The sequence below is a fragment of the Bufo gargarizans genome, chromosome 4 (assembly GCF_014858855.1).
Source record: "Bufo gargarizans isolate SCDJY-AF-19 chromosome 4, ASM1485885v1, whole genome shotgun sequence".
Classification (NCBI taxonomy): domain Eukaryota; kingdom Metazoa; phylum Chordata; class Amphibia; order Anura; family Bufonidae; genus Bufo; species Bufo gargarizans.
Genome location: NC_058083.1, coordinates 347,148,219 through 347,167,114, shown reverse-complemented (window position 1 = coordinate 347,167,114; position 18,896 = coordinate 347,148,219).

Genomic DNA, 18,896 nt, shown 5'->3' with positions numbered 1-18,896 from the left:
AAAATATCACGGAAAAAAGATACAAAACATCCTGCATGATATGATAGTGAGGGCTCATGCACACAAACATTTTCTTTTCGTGTCAGTTCAGTTTTTTTTTTTTTTTTTTCTGCACACCGTATGCGCAACCATTCATTTCAATGGGTCTGCAAAAAAAATAAAAAAATGACGCATTGCAGACAAGGATAGTACTGTTCTATAAAGGGCCAGCTGTTCCGTTCTGCAAAATACAGAATGCACACGGACATCATCCATATTTTTTGCAGATCCATTTTTGGGCGGACCGCAAAATACATTCGGTCGTGTACATGAGTACTAAATATGTGGATGTGCATGGCTACATTTCTAAATTCACAGAAAATAATGCACTAAAACATTACATGCAAACATAATATATGGACTAAGCCCTCACTCTAATGACCTGCCTGACTGAGATCACTGTGGCGCTGTGTAGGTGGCCATAGATGTGTTTTGATCAAAATATATTGGCTAAGAGTCTCAGATTTAATCATTAGAGTGAGGACTTAGTTTAAGAGAAGGACAATAAGTAAACAAATATTTTTCATTAGACCTCAGGTCAGACTACCAGTCAGCCCCCAATGTTAATCAGACCTCAGATGACAGCCCCAATTAGACTCCCAATATTAATAAGACCCCAAATAAGACCTCAGATTAGACTCCCAATCAGACCTCAGCTCAGACCCCAATGTGAATGACCCCCAATCAGACCTCAGATAAGAGCCCCATGCCTCTCATAAGCCCCCATATCAGCCCCCATGCCTTTCATCAGCCCCCATATCAGCCCCCATATGCCTCTCATCAGCCCCATCAGGTGGTACATATAGCTGTGTGTGCTCCTCCTCTAATTGGTTGTTGATGCACACAGAGGTAACTAGGAGGTCTTGGGAGCCAACAGAGAACATCAGTTCCTCTCTTCTTCTGAAATGTTTTTTGTCTAGAGTCAGGCCTGAGGAGAGGGGGCTTAAGAAGGGAGAGACTGTTAATACGGCTCCCTGTGCCTGCAATTCTGTCCCCACACGCAGGTACGGGCACCAGGCTTCCTCACTCCTCCCTGCTGCACACCGTGCTGACAGGCATGGTCAGCGGGGGTCTTAGTTGTGGTCTGCTCTCATGCTGCTGGCAATCGCCTCCTGACTCTGAGCAGAGTTTGCTCTCTAGCTCAGAGTTCCTTGTCTGCATATAGGGTGTGTGCAGGTATGTCTCTCCTCCTTATGTAATGCAGCATGTGCACACCTCCTATTTTCTCCAGCCTATGGCTGGTCTGCAAGATATATTTAAAGGCGCCTTCTTCTGCAGGAAGGCGCCTGAGCAACTTTTGTTTCTAGCCTTATCTAGTTCTGGTGAGTAAAGCTGTTACTTTAATTTCTCTCATTACTGTGTACCGGACCCTGTATCTGCCTTGACCTTGTATCTTGTCCTATGGATTTTGCTATCTTGCCACCTTCCTTGACCTTTGGACCTTGTTTACAGACTTTGCCATATTGTTGCTCGCTCTGACCTCGGACTCTGTACCCAGACCTTGGCTTGCATCCCTCTTATCAGCCTCTGGCCACCTAGCACCCTCTGGGTGTCCCATACCATCTGTCAGCCAGTCTAGTGGGTCCACATCCAGGTTCTCATTTCCTTGTGTTCCAACCCCCCCTCAGAGGTAGGGCGTAGTGTACCCTTATGGAAAGTAAATCTTCATCAGGGGTATTGTGAAGAATGAGGGGTATGCTTATTCATCCCCCTCTGAGAAGGTTGGTCACCTGCTGACCATTACACGTGCAGTATCCTACTTTTCTCAGATGTGCCCGCTCTTAAAGTGTGTCAACTGGACAAAATGTTTTTGAGGCATGTCTAGGAGTCAACAATCTCTTACAAAGAGGTACACTGACCAAAAGTAGCCTCTGAGACTCTGCTTATAGGGCAGTGGGGCAAGCACTTATACATCCCCTTGTGCAAGACCCAGTATCTAATCAGACCACACCAGTAATCATTTACATATCTTCCCAAGACTTAACTGCATGCTGAGTTTGCACATTTCCATATGGGGGCATTATTCTGTTTTGTCAATGAGTGTACTAAGGCCTCTTTCACACTTGCCTTGTTAGGATCCGGCGTGCACTTCCGTTGCTGGAAGTGCCCGCTGGATCCGTAACACCGCAAGTGAACTGAAAGCATTTGAAGACTGATCCGTCTTCAAAATGCGTTCAGTGTTACTATGGCAGCCAGGACGCTATTAACCGCCTCCGGACCGCCTAACGCAGATCTGCGGTCCAGAGGCAGCAGCTGTGTGCTCAACGACGAATCGGCGCGTCATCTCGCGATAGCCGAGATTTCCTGTGAACGCGCGCACACAGGCGCGCGCGTTCACAGGAACGGAAGGTAAGCGAGTGGATCTCCAGCCTGCCAGTGGCGATCGTTCGCTGGCAGGCTGGAGATGTGATTTTTTTAACCCCTAACAGGTATATTAGACGCTGTTTTGATAACAGCGTCTAATATACCTGCTACCTGGTCCTCTGGTGGTCCCTTTTGTTTGGATCGACCACCAGAGGACACAGGTAGCTGTGTAAAGTAGCACCAAACACCACCTACACTACACTACACCCCCCCTGTCACTTATTAACCCCTTATAAACCCCTGGTCACTTCATATAGACTCCCTGATCACCCCCCTGTCATTGATCACCCCCCTGTCATTGATCACCCCCCTGTAAGGCTCTATTCAGACGTCCATATGATTTTTACGGATCCACAGATACATGGATCGGATCCACAAAACACATATGGACGTCTGAATGGAGCCTTACAGGGGGGTGATCAATGACAGAGGGGTGATCACCCATATAGACTCCCTGATCACCCCCTTGTCATTGATCACCCCCCTGTAAGGCTCCATTCAGACGTCCGTATGCGTTTTGCGGATCTGATCCATGTATCCGTGGATCCGTAAAAATCATACAGACGTCTGAATGGAGCCTTACAGGGGGGTGAGCAATGACAGGGGGGTGATCACCCCATATAGACTCCCTGATCACCCCCCTGTCATTGATCACCCCCCTGTAAGGCTCCATTCAGAAATTTTTTTGGGCCCAAGTTAGCGGAAATTGTTTTTTTTTTGTTTTTGTTTTTTCTTACTAAGTCTCATATTCTACTAACTTGTGTCAAAAAATAAAATCTCACATGAACTCCCCATACCCCTCACGGAATCCAAATGCATAACATTTTTTAGACATTTATATTCCAGACTTCTTCTCATGCTTTCGGGCCCCTAAAATGCCAGGGCAGTATAAATACCCCACATGTGACCCCATTTCGGAAAGAAAACACCCCAAGGTATTCCGTGAGGGGCATATTGAGTCCATGAAAGATTGAAATTTTTGTCCCAAGTTAGCGGCAAGGGAGACTTTGTGAGAAAAAAAAAAATTCCGCTAACTTGTGCCCAAAAAAAAAAATTCTATGAACTCGCCATGCCCCTCATTGAATACCTTGGGGTGTCTTCTTTCCAAAATGGGGTCACATATGGGGTATTTACACTGCCCTGGCTTTTTAGGGGGCCGAAAGCGCGAGAAGAAGTCTGGGATCCAACTGTCTAAAAATGCCCTCCTAAAAGGAATTTGGGCCGCTTTGCGCATCTAGGCTGCAAAAAAGTGTCACACATCTGGTATCGCCGTACTCAGGAGAAGTTGGGCAATGTGTTTTGGGGTGTCATTTTACATATACCCATGCTGGGTGAAATAAATATCTTGGTCAAATGCCAACTTTATATAAAAAAATGGGAAAAGTTGTGTTTTGCCAAGATATTTCTCTCACCCAGCATGGGTATATGTAAAATGACACCCCAAAACACATTCCCCCAACTTCTCCTGAGTACGGCGATACCAGATGTGTGACACTTTTTTGCCACCTAGGTGGGCAAAGGGGCACAGATTCCAAAGAGCACCTTTTGGATTTCACAGGTCATTTTTTACACATTTTGATTTCAAACTACTTCTCACGCATATGGGCCCCTAAAATGCCAGGGCAGTATAACTACCCCACAAGTGACCCCATTTTGGAAAGAAGACACCTCAGGGTATTCCGTGAGGGGCATGGCGAGTTCCTAGAATTTTTTTTTTTGTCACAAGTTAGCAGAAAATGATGATTTTTTTTTTCTTACGAAGTCTCATATTCCACTAACTTGTGACAAAAAAGAAAAAATTCTAGCAACATTTTTTTATACAAAGTTGCCATTTGACCAAGGTTTTTATCTCACCCAGCATGGGTATATGTAAAATGACACCCCAAAACACATTCCCCAACTTCTCCTGAGTACGGCGATACCAGATGTGTGACACTTTTTTGCAGCCTAGGTGGGCAAAGGGACACACATTCCAAAGAGCACCTTTCGGATTTCACCGGTCATTTTTTACAGATTTTGATTGCAAACTACTTCTCATGCATATGGGCCCCTAAAATGCCAGGGCAGTATAACTACCCCACAAGTGACCCCATTTTGGAAAGAAGACACCTCAGGGTATTCCGTGAGGGGCATGGCGAGTTCCTAGAATTTTTATTTTTTTTGTCACAAGTTAGTGGAATATGAGACTTTGCAAGAAAAAAATAAATAAAAAATAAATCATCATTTTCCGCTAACTTGTGACAAAAAATAAAAAGTTCTATGAACTCACTATGCCCATCAGTGAATACCTTAGGGTGTCTACTTTTCGAAATGGGGTCATTTGTGGGGTGTTTGTACTGTCTGGGCATTGTAGAACCTCAGGAAACATGACAGGTGCTCAGAAAGTCAGAGCTGTTTCAAAAAGCGGAAATTCACATTTTTGTACCATAGTTTGTAAACGCTATAACTTTTACCCAAACCATTTTTTTTACCCAAACATTTTTTTTAATCAAAGACATGTAGAACAATAAATTTAGCGAAAAATTTATATATGGATGTCGTTTTTTTTGCAAAATTTTACAACTTAAAGTGAAAAATTTCATTTTTTTGCAAAAAAATCGTAAAATTTCGATTAATAACAAAAAAGTAAAAATGTCAGCAGCAATGAAATACCACCAAATGAAAGCTCTATTAGTGAGAAGAAAAGGAGGTAAAATTAATTTGGGTGGTAAGTTGCATGACCGAGCAATAAACGGTGAAAGTAGTGTAGTGCAGAAGTGTAAAAAGTGGCCTGGTCATTAAGGGGGTTTTAGCTAGCGGGGTTGAAGTGGTTAAAGTCCTGGTTGCCATAGTAGTAGTGGGGAGCGGGGGAGCAGTATACTTACCTCCCGTGCGGGTCCTGGGGCGCTCCAGAATGACGTCAGAGCGCCCCATGCGCATGGATGACGTGATCCATGCGATCACGTCATCCATGCGCGTGGGGCGCCCTGACGTCACTCTGAAGCGCCCCGGGAGCCTCACGGACGGTATGTATACTGCTCCCTACTACACTTTACCATGGCAAACAGGACTTTAGCGTCCTGGCAGCCATGGTAACCAAGAGGAGTTTTCCAAGATTAGATAATGGTAAGATTGTATTAGGTTGTTTGTCTGTAGCTTAAGTCTGGCAATGCTTATCACTCATCCCCCTTCAAGTGAATGGGGCAGAACTGAAATACCATACCCATCCCATGAAAAAAATTGTCACAAAAAATACTTTTCTTTTCCTAATCCTGGACAACGCCATTTAAACTGAAAATATAATGAACTATGGCACTAATTCATCAAAAGGTCTTGATTTGGCCTGTACTACCAGAGGATCCATGAGCCTTTTCATAAATTACATGGCTACTCTGGCAGTCTGTGTGCTGGAATGAAAAGCTGAGTGAAAACGAAAAGCTTGGAGCTGCCATAGATTTCAGTTATTATTTATGCCAGTTTCCAGCGTAACTAATGATGAGTAAGCCGAGGCTAATGGCTCCGCCCACACTCCACCCTTGCCACGATCCCTTTTCATAAAAACTGGTAATTGTGGAGTAAAATGGCAGTTGCTACTAGAAAAAGGCATTGAAAAGTCAAAAAATCTGCTAAATTTGCAACTTTTCAACGCCAAAACAGGCATAAGAGAATAATGAATTTCCCCCTATATGTTTAGTAGGAAAGATTGTTAAAAAATTGTTTAAATACAGCTTTATATAAAGACGAGCAGATTTTGTTATAGTAAATAGGATTTTCCCTCTGAAGCAAGCAATGAAATCACTAAACTATGCCATTATGTGAATGGGGCTGAGCTACAGTTGAACAAATTCAAAAGAGCTGCTGTGCTGTACTGTACTAGAGCTACAGCAGCTCCTTCATTCAATAGTCGGTTCCAAAGGTTGGTTCTCTAGAAGTTAGGCTGAGTTCACATGGGCGAGATTTCTGCGCGGGTGCAATGCGGGAGGTGAATGCATTGCATCCACACTGAATCCGCCACCATTCATTTCAATGGGGCTGTGCACATGAGCGTTTTTTTCACGCATCACTTCTGCAATGTTTGAAAATTGCAGCATGCTCTATATTCTGCGTTCTTAACGCAGGACAGGCCCCATAGAAGTGAATGGGGCTGAGTGAAAATCGCAAGCATCCTCAAACAAGTGCGTATGCGGTGCGATTTTCACGCATGGTTGCTAGGTATTCAGAACGCGTGCAAAACACATTGCACCCGCGCGATAAAAATGGAACATCGGAACACAATCGCAGTCAAAACTGACTGCAATTGTGTACCTAATCGCGCGGGTTTGCCGCAATACACCGGGACGCATCCGGACCTAATCTGGACACGCCCGTGTGAACCCAGCCTTATGGACAATTCATGTAGTTAGCCATAAGTTACTTTACTGGGAAGGCCCATTTATGAAAATGCCAGTGTGGGAAACAAGTCATGTTTAGTTAGTGTTTTTAAGTGAATTATTTATCTCAACAGCAGCATTCAGATATCTAATGCTTTAATAACTCAGTCGAGGCATCATTTATGCATATAATCGGTGTTAGCAATAATGACGTTTAAATAAAAAAAGAAGCAGGAAGGCAGCTAATGAAGAGACTATTTTTGGTAGTATGTTCTGTGAATAAACTTTCTTTTAATCAGAAGTATGATTCACGTTTTTCAAACTGACAAATCCTCAGTGCTGTATTCTACATGCCATATCCAGACAGACATCACTGACATTTAATTGATATAGATTGCTAGTTCCTGTTCCTCATGTACAATAGATATACAAATTCTCAGCATCACCAGTGGCTAGCACTGGCAGCAGTAAGGTATGGAGCATGCATCATTGGGTTTAAAGCATACAAAAAGTTTCCACATTAAAGGGATTATCCAATGCTATAAACTGCCTCCATATGCCGGGTCCCTCAAACTGAATATACTTACCTGAATCACCCTCCCTGCGCCCCTCCTGGTCCCATGATCTATAAGGAGAATACATGTGGTCTTATTATACACCAGATTGGTATACAAAACAATATTTTCCTCAAATCATAGCAGGTCAAAATGCATATACTTTGCCCAGGGATTCCAAAGATAAACAGAATTTCCATGTGTCCCTTCCTCCCAATGGGCAATTTCTTCTAATCTCTATATGGAGTCACATTTAATGTGCTATCTGGAGATCGGTGAGACAGATGTCTACTTCCAGTATAGAGGTACTAGTGATCTGGCTGCAGCTAGTAGTATAGTGATCAATAGTTAGAGAAGCCTGTATGTTAGTAAGAAGTCCTAAAAGGCAAATGAGTTTAATAATGGTTATATCAGGCATTGATTGACATACCTGCAGCCAGTAGGAGCGTATCTTTCTACATTCCCACTATATGTGCATGAAAGAGCCAGGATTAACCTGGCACCGCCAGCACCTCATGTCTATTGTTGGGTAAATTTTGTGCAAACGTAGGGGTGTGTAATACTACCTAGTAAGGATTCAAAAAAAAGTTTTCTTGCACTCAGGGCACATATCAACATTTTTGAAGTGAGGGCATAAAGGGTCGAGATATCTTGTTTAGTGAAGGTGATGTCCAGATCCATTTCCCAGGCCATAATGGACTTGGGAGCAGGATCACTACTATCTTCGAATATAATGTTGTATATGGTTGAGATCTTTATTTTTTTTTACAAAGGGGAATGTGTATTAATAGCTTCCCTTCGAAGCTCATAAGTTTCCTGAGAACATCTCTAAGTTAGGAATCTCTGTAAGGTAAGTTCCAAGGTGATGGAGGTGAAGTAAGGATAGTTTGTCCAGTGATTCAACCTTTTGCAAGTCATATATGGTTGGAGTTGAACTAATGGTATTCTGTTTATCTATCTCCCTTAAAGATTCTCTAAAAATCTCAGTAGAGTAAAAAAAAATACATCCAGAAACTGCAGGGGAAGGATATAGGCAGCTGCTAAGTTTGGACCTGTGCCATTCTTTAAAGGTAACTTTCGTCAGGAGGGCGTAGTGTTATCTTTCCCAGTAAGATTACTGCATGTATCCAATAAAAGAGATCATAAAGGGAGAGGAGACATAAAAATTTAAACTTTAATGTCTAATCTATCCAGGGCAGATAGTATCCAATCTAGGGCCCTTGAGCCATGAGCGGCTTTGTAATAGTTAGCAAAATCTGGAAAGTCTATCCCTCCCTTTAAGGGAGCTTTGTTAAGGCACTTATATAGGAAACATGATTTGTGTTGTGTCATCAAAAAGTCCGAGACAATTTAGCAGAGTTGACGAAAAAAGAAAGCTGGTAATGAGATTGGCAAGGTCTGAAAGTAGTACAATAATGGAAGATAACACTCTTAAACAGGGTTCTCCAGCCAAACCAGGAAGCAAAGGGAATACTCCATAAATCAAGTACCCTTTAATAGAGTTGGACAAGTTTAATTCCCTCTTTTATTTTAGTTCAGTAGTCATATAGGTGGTCATAGTTAGTTACTGACAGCCTTCTCAGTATGATTGTGCATACATACATATCTGTCAATCAGTGAGGAGGACTACCCATATGACTACCGAGCATAGAAAGATCATGGATTTTAAGGACTGAACTACAAGTTACACAAAATTTTCCCCACAAATCTATATAAGAATTTTCTCATCTCCTTCTGCACATATAACATGTCAGGTTCCCTACGCTCAGTGACAAAACATTTAACTGTAGCATATACCGTATAACATGCTATGTGATGGGAGAGAAAAGAACAGAGAAACTCTATCCATGAAGTTAAAAATAGTTATGGAAGATAGCTTTGGATGTTTTCTTGAACTGAGGATGACCATACACATTAGATGTGTGTCCCGACTAGGGGAACGAAGGATTAGTGATATTGGATTTCAACAAGAACGATCCATTATTTTCATGGCAGATAAGTAGCCGTTCGAAGTGTCTGGAAGAGACTTATTGCCTTCCATATTGAGAGCACATGCACACTCAGGGAGCCAAGCATGCATGTGTATAGAGGGAGAAATAGCTGAATTAATATATGTAATGTGTGTGGCCAACCTTAGAGATGAAATGTAAGTGCCAAAAGAAGAAGTTTTACAGAGCATATCAGATGCCCAAATACATTAAACTAATTAAGGAAAATGCTATTTATTGGGCCACAAGATTATTATGAGTAATGAGTGTTTAGGGTATAGATTACAACTATACAACATAGCTGCCTCATGCACTTCTATGAAAGTGGCTGGCCACCCATTATTCGTCTTAGAAGATAACAAAAATACCAGATCAGAATTTTGGTTAAGAGGCGCAGTCCATTTTTCTCTACTCTGTTCACTCTCAGTTTTATACAAAACAATAAAGAGAAAATGACAAGGAGGTCTATATTTAGGAACATATTGTTATAAGCATTATTTTTTCAGACATAACTCCTGAATGATGTCAACTGAATTATTTCAACTTTGAAATAACTGAGGAAACATTATAAACGGTGACATTTTTGTAGACTTGACATTCCACAAAGAAGGAAAAGGCATTTCATTATTCCATGCACCCTTGCTAAGAGCCTGTCCAGTTTAGAAAACTTACTTTCATATGCCTTTTTAGGGAATCATGAGTTAATAGAAGAAGTGTCCAAATCTGCAAGTTGTTCCTGTGCTTGATATCCTAGAACATTTAAAATTCACTTCTCGACTGGCACTGCCTTCCATTTAGTATTAGTATGGTCAAATTATCTGGTATCAGCCTTTATTTTCATGAACTTTTCCCCACAGCTGGTAGTTCTTGCCTACATTTTAATCACACTGGGACTCCTAGCTTTTACTCCTTATATGCACAAAAAGAAAAAAAAAAAAGAACCAAATAAGACGGGACCATCCTTACATTGGCAGAACTCATGACCTGGCTCTATTGAGAATCTCAATTGTTTGTTTATGAAAGAAATATGCAGAATATATTGGATATTAATAAAAAAAAAACTGTTCAAATTGCAGAAATTCTAATGCAACTTCATAAAAAGTGATTTTGAATCCTAGTCATACACATATCTATTTTTATAGTAAAAGTACTAGCAGTTAGTGTTGAGTGAACCCAAACTGTATTCGTAGCGAACTTTAGGATTTTTTGACCCCGGACCCGAACATTTCAGTAAAAGTTCGGGTTCGAGTTCGGCGATTTAATGGCACTTTTTGAAAGGCTCCAGTGCAGCCAATCAACAAGTGTTTAACTAGTGTGCCCTTAGAAGCCATCACAGCCATGCCTACTTATGGCATGGCTGTGATTGGCCAGTGCAGCATGTGACCCAGCCTCTATATAAGCTGGAGTCATGTAGCGCCGCAAGTCCCTCTGCTCTTACTAGTGTAGGGATAGGATGTTGCTGCTGTGAGGGAGAGAATAGGAAATAATCTATCTGATATCAGAACTTGTTGTTAACTCTGCGATCTACAGTGATCAGCAAATCGCGGGCCGCAATACACGGCCACAGTTCCGTGTGCATTCCGCATCACGGATGCGGAAACCTTTCACTTCAATGGGTCTGCAAATCCGGAATCGCGGAGCGGCCGCACGGGACGGGACCCCTCGGAAGCACTACATGTCCTATCTTTTAGCGGAACGGGCGGATCGCGGACCCATTAAAGTGAATGGGTCCGCGATCCGATGCGGCTGACCTACGGCCGGCGATCGTGCATTGCAGGCCGCAGCACGAGCACGGGTCACACACGTTCATGTGAACTCGGCCTTAATCCGTCTGTTAGTTAGGTGGCCGTTGGTGGCCATTTTGTGCAAATTCAGTGCACCAGCACTGCATATGTGCCAGGGACAATAATTTAATCCTGTTCTTTTAGTTCAGTGGGCAACATATACCCATTTTTTAAGTGCACCTGCACTGCATATGTGCCAGGGGAAGGGAAAATAATATAGGTTATCCGTCTGTGAGTTCAGGGACCCAGGGGGTGACATATTCAATTTTTTTCCGGTAAAGTACAATCCAAGTAAATCCATTAGTTAGTAAATCCATCCTGTTAGTTTCTGTGAGGACAATTTATTTTTTTTGCTAAAAAGTACATTTGTGCTCCGCACTGCATTTGTGATAGTGAAATAAAATCGGTTTAATCCATCTGTTTAATTTTTTTTTTTTCATAAAGTACCTTTGCGGCCTGCACTGCAAATCTGATAGTGAAATAAAATCACTGAATACAACTGGGACATTGTGGGTAAAAAAAAACAAAATTTTTAGGCCATAAAGTACCTTTGCAGCCTTTGCTGCATTTGTGGCGGTCCAATACAAGCGTTAAATACTGCTTTTATATTCTGGTTTTAAAAAAAAAAAATTTATGCAAGATACTACATTTGCGGCCTTTGCTGCATTTCCGGCAGTCTAATACAAGGGTTAAATACTGCTGTTATATTCTGGTTTTAAAAAAACACCCATTTTGTGCAAGATACTACAATTGGGGCCTTTGCTGCATTTGTGACAGTCCAATACAAGCGTTAAATACAGCTGTTATATTCTGGTTTTAAGAAAACCAAAACATTTTGTGCTGGATACTGCATTTGCGGCCTTTGCTGCATTTGTGACAGTCCAATACAAGCTTTAAATACTGCTGTTATATTCTGGTATTAGAAAAACTGCCATTTTGTGCAAGATACTACATTTGCAGCCTTTGCTGCATATCCGACAGTCCAATACAAGAGTTAAATACTGCTATTATATTCTTTTTTTTTTTTTCAAACACCCATTTTGTGCTAGATACTACATTTGGGGCCTTTGCTGTATTTCTGACAGTTCAATACAAGTGTTAAATACTGCTGTTATATTCATTATTTTTTTTAAAGCACCCATTTTGTGCTACACATTTGCAGCCTTTGCTGCATATCCGACAGTTCAATACAAGCTGTAAATACTGCTGTTATATTCTGATGTAAAAAAAAACCACCCATTTTGTGCTAGATACTACATTTGCGGCCTTTGCTGCATTTCCAACAGTTCAATACAAGCGTTTAATACTGCTGTTATATTCTGGTTTTAAAAAAAACACCCATTTTGTGCAAGATAGTGCATTTGCAGCCTTTGCTGCATTTGTGACAGTCCAATACAAGCGTTTAATACTGCTGTTATATTCTGGTTTTAAAAAAAACACCCATTTTGTGCTAGATACTACATTTGCGGCCTTTGCTGCATTTCTGACAGTTCAATACAAGAGGTAAATACTGCTATTATATTCATTTTTTTTTTTTAAAACACCCATTTTGTGCTAGATACTACATTTGGGGCCTTTGCTACATTTCTGACAGTCCAATACAAGCGTTAAATACTGCTGTTATATTCTGGTTTTAAAAAAACACCCATTTTGTGCTAAATACTACATTTGCAGCCCTTGCTACATTTCTGACAGTTCAATACAAGCGTTAAATACTGCTATTATATTCTGGTTTTAAAAAAACACCTATTTTGTGCAAGATACTACATTTGCGGCCTTTGCTGCATTTCTGACAGTCCAATACAAGCATTAAATTCTGCTGTTATAATCTGGTTTTAAAAAACACCCGTTTTGTGTAAGCTACTCATTTGCGGCCTTTCTGACAGTTCAATACAAGCGTTAAATACTGCTGTTATATTCTGGTTTTAAAGAAATCACCCATTTTGTGCAAGATACTACATTTGCAGACTTTGCTGCATTTCTGAGAGTTCAATACAAGCGTTAAATGTTATATTCTGGTTTAAAAAAACCACCCATTTTGTGCAGGATATTACATTTGGGGCATTTGCTGCATTTGTGACAGTCCAATACAAGTGTTAAATATTGCAGTCATATTGTGGTTTTAAAACAACACCCATTTTGTGCAAGATACTACATTTGCGGCCTTTGCTGCATTTCTGTCAGTCAAATACAAGCGTTACCGTGAATACTGCTGTTATATTCTGTTTTTAAAAAAACACCCATTTTGTGCAAGATACTACACTTGTGGCCTTAGCTGCATTACCGACAGTTCAATACAAGCGTTTAAATACTGCTGTTATATTCTGGTTTTAAAAAAACACCCATTTTGTGCAAGATAGTACATTTGCGGCCTTTGCTGTATTTCTGACAGTCCATGACAAGCGTTAAATACTGCTGTTATATTGTGGTTTTAAGAAAACACCCATTTTTAGCTAGATACTATATTTGTGGCCTTTGCTGCATTTTTGACAGTCCAATACAAGCATTAAATACTGCTGTTATATTCTGGTATTAGAAAAACTGCCATTTTGTGCAAGATACTACATTTGCAGCCTTTGCTGCATATCCGACAGTCCAATACAAGAGTTAAATACTGCTATTATATTCTTTTTTTTTTTTTCAAACACCCATTTTGTGCTAGATACTACATTTGGGGCCTTTGCTGTATTTCTGACAGTTCAATACAAGTGTTAAATACTGCTGTTATATTCTTTTTTTTTTTTAAAGCACCCATTTTGTGCTACACATTTGCAGCCTTTGCTGCATATCCGACAGTTCAATACAAGCTGTAAATACTGCTGTTATATTCTGATGTAAAAAAAAAACACCCATTTTGTGCTAGATACTACATTTGCGGCCTTTGCTGCATTTCCGACAGTTCAATACAAGCGTTTAATACTGCTGTTATATTCTGGTTTTAAAAAAAACACCCATTTTGTGCAAGATAGTGCATTTGCAGCCTTTGCTGCATTTGTGACAGTCCAATACAAGCGTTTAATACTGCTGTTATATTCTGGTTTTAAAAAAAACACCCATTTTGTGCTAGATACTACATTTGCGGCCTTTGCTGCATTTCTGACAGTTCAATACAAGAGGTAAATACTGCTATTATATTCATTTTTTTTTTAAAACACCCATTTTGTGCTAGATACTACATTTGGGGCCTTTGCTACATTTCTGACAGTCCAATACAAGCGTTAAATACTGCTGTTATATTCTGGTTTTAAAAAAACACCCATTTTGTGCTAAATACTACATTTGCAGCCCTTGCTACATTTCTGACAGTTCAATACAAGCGTTAAATACTGCTATTATATTCTGGTTTTAAAAAAACACCTATTTTGTGCAAGATACTATATTTGCGGCCTTTGCTGCATTTCTGACAGTCCAATACAAGCATTAAATTCTGCTGTTATAATCTGGTTTTAAAAAACACCCGTTTTGTGTAAGCTACTCATTTGCGGCCTTTCTGACAGTTCAATACAAGCGTTAAATACTGCTGTTATATTCTGGTTTTAAAGAAATCACCCATTTTGTGCAAGATACTACATTTGCGGACTTTGCTGCATTTCTGAGAGTTCAATACAAGCGTTAAATGTTATATTCTGGTTTAAAAAAAACACCCATTTTGTGCAGGATATTACATTTGGGGCATTTGCTGCATTTGTGACAGTCCAATACAAGTGTTAAATATTGCAGTCATATTGTGGTTTTAAAACAACACCCATTTTGTGCAAGATACTACATTTGCGGCCTTTGCTGCATTTCTGTCAGTCAAATACAAGCGTTACCGTGAATACTGCTGTTATATTCTGTTTTTAAAAAAACACCCATTTTGTGCAAGATACTACACTTGTGGCCTTAGCTGCATTACCGACAGTTCAATACAAGCGTTAAATACTGCTGTTATATTCTGGTTTTAAAAAAACACCCATTTTGTGCAAGATAGTACATTTGCGGCCTTTGCTGTATTTCTGACAGTCCACGACAAGCGTTAAATACTGCTGTTATATTGTGGTTTTAAGAAAACACCCATTTTTAGCTAGATACTATATTTGTGGCCTTTGCTGCATTTTTGACAGTCCAATACAAGCATTAAATACTGCTGTTTTATTCTAGTTTTAAAAAAACACCCGTTTTGTGATAGATACTACATTTGTGGCCTTTGCCTTCAAAATGCTGTCATTCTGTCTGGTGGAGACTGAGAGTTTTAAAGGCCTTATGGCAGTGGCTGTCCCACGGTATGTCATTCCCAGCCTCCACTACTTTTCCAGACGAGCCATCCCTTCCCTGCACAACCAAATGGGGGACAAAATCAGATGTGCACTGTGCAAAGCCATCTGTGGCAAGGTCCACCTAATTATGGATACGTGGACCAGTAAGCTCGGTCAGGGACGTTATATCTCCCTAACAGCACACTGGGTAAATGCAGTGGCAGCTGGGCCTGAGGCGATAGCAGTTTGTTGCACGTCCTTACACCACCGAGGATTGCAGGGCTTTTCTCTTTGCCTCCTGTTGCTTCCTTCTCCTACTCCACTTTCTCATCCTTTACTGCCTCCTCTTCTGGTCAGCTTAACACCTTCACCACCAACTTCAGCACAGCCAGGGGTAAACGACAGCAGGCATTTTTTTTTTTTTTAACATATTTTATAATTTGTTTTATAAAATGTCAGTCATGTGAAATACATTCATTGTGTGACTATAAAACATTACAAGTTGACGTTATATGAACTTTACACAATGTTGGTTATACATCATACAATAAAAGTATAAAGTGCACACCAGAATCTAAAGTGTCTATGACTGTATAATCAAAACACACTAATACAAAACAAAAACTATTGTAAGATTTCCCTCCCCCCTCCCTAACCCAACCTAGGTGCTGATGTATAGGAAATTAGCTTTCGCAAGTGATTTATAAATTATCTATAGTTATTACCCATATGTATATAGGATACATATATTTATTTATTTTTTTTAAGATATGGCTGTTTGGCAGAGGCATTAAGTATCTAAAGTATTCCGCTCATTTATATGTGTTTTCTACCTTCCTCTTCCCGACAAAACGTTTGTATAAATGACATCCATTTTGTATGGTAAGCTTTAAAAGGTAGTATTTCCGTTATATTCCGTTTCCCATTTGTCTGCTAGAAGACATATTTTAATGTGATCTATAACTTCCCCTATTTTTGGCACCGAAGCATGTAACCATTGCTTGAGGATGCATCTCATCTCTTGGTGGCTAATAAGATAACATGTGTCACTATCCGTGTCTTTGAATCTATAACATGAAATAACATTTCTTCTGGAGATCCTCTAAGATTAGAATGCAATTTGTCATTTAGCACTTGTTTTACCTGAATCCACAACTCTCTTACTACCGTATATTCCCAAATACAATGAAAGAGGTCTGCACCCTGCAACAAGCATTTAGTGCATTTTGTTTGTCTATCCTCCTAAGCTAGACTTTTGCTGAACCTAATGTCAAAACCATAAATAGCTCTGTGAACAAATTTGAAATGAGTTTCTCCCCAAATTTCGCTAGATATTGCTTTTTTAATCCTACGCCACCCTTTCAGGATTTCTTCAGGGTGTAACGTCTCTTTAACCTGTTCCGGACATAGGGCGTACAGGTACGCCCTGATGTCCTGGTATTTAAGGACACAGTGTGGCGGTGATCGGAACTGGGTGCCTGCTCAAATCATTGAGCAGGCACCCTGGGACAATGCGCCGGGAGGTCCTGTGAACCCCCCGTGTCGGCGATCGCAGCAAACCGCAGGTCAATTCAGACCTGTGGTTTGCGTTATTCGGGTCTTTGGGGACCCAATAACCCAGAACAGAACAGATAATACACCACCAATCACCATCCTGCGATCCTGAGAGGTGATGGTGACATCACCTCTCAGGATCGGCTCTCATTGTTCAGCTGGGGTGGGCAGTTCAAATTACTGCGGGGCTCCTCTCTCCTCAGCTCCCGGACACAAAAGGAGAAGGAGAGGAGCGCTGCAGTAACTTGAACTGTCCGCCCGCCCCCAGCCGAACAATGAGAGCTGATCTTGAGAGGTGATGTTACCATTACCTCTCAGGATCGCAGGATGGTGATTGGTGGTGTATTATCACAGCACCGATCACCATCCTGTTCCGGGTTATCAGGTCCCCAAAGTTAGTGGGAAAAAAAAATGGGAAAAGTTAGTGGGAAAAAAAAAGTTTTTGATTGCATCGCCCTAAATTGAGTGTCTGGGGTCCAGCTGTGTGAACCTAGACCCCCCCCCCAGGGGTGCTGCAGCCTGCCCCCCCCCACAACTTTTTTTTTGGAGCAAGCAGTTTATTTTTTTCTGCGTATGCTGACTGTGGCCGGCACTCTTAGCGTCCGGCCACTGTTAGCGCATCGCACACCCCGATCAGTGAGTTTGAATTTTTTCAAATTTTTTGCCCTTTTTTTAGTTAGTTTTTTTTTGTCTGTTAGGTTTAGGGTAAGTTCGTGAACACCTGTGCCCCCACACACACGCACACCAAATAAAGTTTAACACTGGGGCGTGGCTTGGCTGACAAGTGAGATGGCCGCTTGAATCTTGAGCTCCTGCACGTAGCACCTGATAAATTGACTAATACCCCGATATTTGTAATAATTCTGGTGGCAAGTGGTGCCCTTCGATTCCTGAAGATGCCCAGAGGCAAAAGACCCCAAGCGAAACAGGGGAAACTGGACTTCTACTTCGACAAAGATGCCTCTCCGACAAGCCCAGCAGAGTTGCCGCCATTGCCGCCATTGTTGGTGGCGGCGTCCGCACCGACAATACAGAGCACCGGACCCTATTCTCAAGTGGCCCCAAGCCTTACCTCTCAGCGGAGCACAACATCACCTAGATCAGAGGCAAGTGGGAGTGCGTCTCGATCACCCCCTGCTCCCGCGGGAACCCAGTCACCGGCTTCTTCAGCCACAAGGAGTCCAGAGAAACAGAGGCCCAGACGGCAGGAGGAGGCAGTTATAAAGGTGAGCTCCAGATCCCCCGCAGCCTTCCCTTCTATGTTACAGGGGTTCTCCATCTCTGATGAACCCGCCTCAGGGAATCTCTTCAAAGATATGCTGATAACTTTCAGCTCAGCGTTACATACGGACTTTGCATCCATAATAGCGCCTATCAAAGCCTCCATATCGGGCCTAGATTCCAGAGTCTCCCACGTGGAAGCGAAAATGGGAGAATTCGCAGAGTCCCACAATCAGCTAATAGACAGCCATGATGAAATGGCTCATGGACTTTCTCCAAGCTTTCTTACAAAAGCTCCTTCCGTCCAGGGATCTAATAATTGACCGGGCCCACAGGATTCCCAAGCCCAAGCATCTCCATGATAGCATATCTAGGGACACCTTAGCCTGCATCCATTTTTTTCCAAACGAAGGAGACGGCCTTAGCAGCTGCCCGACATCTCACAGTAATGCCGGCACCATACCAGGCGGTGAAGCTTTATACTGGCCTGTCTGCAGTAACCTTGCGCCAAAGGCGCCTACTTGCCCCTATCACCGTAGCTCTGAGGGATCACAAAATTGCCTACAAATGGGGCTTCCCGGTGAAACTACTACTATCCCATAATGGCAAACAACACAAAATTGCTTCACTAGAAGAGGGATGCCGCCTACTGAAGTCCTGGAACATTTCTCCATCCATACCAGCTGAGACCTACCCTTCTCATCCCCAACGTGTCACCTCAGAGTGGCACACAGTAGGGGCAAAAAGGGGTACAAAGCATTGAACTGCTTTTAGGTGCGTGAATGCAGTAGCGCACTAGTTATTTTGC